The sequence below is a fragment of the Peromyscus leucopus genome, chromosome 7 (genome assembly GCF_004664715.2).
Source record: "Peromyscus leucopus breed LL Stock chromosome 7, UCI_PerLeu_2.1, whole genome shotgun sequence".
Lineage (NCBI taxonomy): Eukaryota > Metazoa > Chordata > Mammalia > Rodentia > Cricetidae > Peromyscus > Peromyscus leucopus.
In genome coordinates, this window is record NC_051069.1 from 62,735,541 (window position 1) to 62,737,022 (window position 1,482).

General features: G+C 49.8%; 1 pseudogene; it reads right to left on the reverse strand.

Moving 5' to 3' along the window:
• Window positions 1-321: 321 nt before the first annotated feature.
• LOC114708013 lies at window positions 322-1,271 on the reverse strand (annotated as a pseudogene).
• Window positions 1,272-1,482: the final 211 nt, after the last annotated feature.

Consider the following 1,482-nt stretch of genomic DNA (forward strand, 5'->3'; position numbering starts at 1 on the left):
AAAGGAATTCCAGGTTGCAGAGTTCCCATTGGCTCTTAGATCTGTCACCACTCTTCATTTTCCAGATTTCTTTTTTCATTTTTCTTTTTTACATAGTCTGTTTTCATTTTATTCTCCTTTTTATGTATTCTCCTCCTCCCAGATTTGGAGATAGAACATGATGTGTGCCCAGTAGCCCAGCTTTGAGCTCTATTTTCTGTTATACTTTCCCCTACCTCACCCCAGGATCCTTGCCCAGGTACTGGGATAAGAGAGCAGAACACACAAGGACCCACCATTCTTCCCCCAGCTGTTAAGATTCATCCTGGGTAGAATGGAAGGAGTTCCAGTGAAAGCTGAAAGCTGCTTCAAGGTCATCTTCCCAACATGCCCATTGCTTTGATCAGATCTAAGTGGTGTGCTGGCCTGAAGTCGGAGGCTGCAATGCCTCCAACTGACTCAGGAGGACAGGAATGTGAGGGCGCTGCTGGGGGTCCACAGTCATCATAGAGGCCAAAAGCTGTCGCAAGGCTGAAGAATGCCTGGGGCTCTGTGGGATGTTGAGTTCATTCTGCACAGCAAGGGCCACACTGTCACCCTTCTGGAACACCATATCATAAGGGCCTTCCCCAAACATCATGGCATAAAGCACACAGCCTAGGGACCAGACATCAGTCCACTCATCGATGCACAGTGGCTCTGCACAGAAAACAGCTCAGGTGCCTGGTAGGAGATGGTGCACCGCTGGGCCGCCCAGTCCTGTAGAGCTAGGGCCTGGTGGGAGCCCTCCACCTGGATACATGCTTGATTCATAGAACCCAAGTCCATTAACACTGGCTGCCCCTCATCACCAAGCAAAATATTGGTGGGCTTCAGGTCCCTGTGCACATAACCTTTGGCATGAATAGCCTAAAGGCCTCTGCAGATACCCAACAACAATGGAAGGATTTGGTCTTCAGTCAGGAAGTTGCCTTGGTCCTTCAGCCTTTCTATCTCATTCCACAGTGTACCTCTCTTGAGAAAGGGTAGCAGCAACCAGGCTTCATGCTTAGCACCTCGTTCTTTCAGACAGTAAGCCATGAGGAGAAGGATGTTGGGATGCTGGAAGAGGCGGTGCATGTCTACTTCTCACTGGGCCTCTTCCTGGTCCTGCTGCTCATGACACAGGATTCACCCTTCCCCAGTTTATGGATGAAGAGGTAACGCTTATTATCAATGATGACAGTTTTCCGGGAGCAGACACACAGTGCATGGCCCATAATGTCTCAGTCATCCTCTTCAAGGATGGTCTATCTTCCAGGGAGAGTGGGCTCTTCCAGGCGATGACCCCCCCCCCCCCCGCACATGCGCGCGCACAGCATGCTGGCTCAGGCCTGAGCAAAGGGCCAGGGACCTCCAGATTTCTTTTTAATAACAAATACAAGAGAGTTCTAAGGACTTGTTGATTCTTCAATATGCTAAGCATTTAGCTGTTCCTGTCCCAGCTGTTCTAAGGCCTGTAAT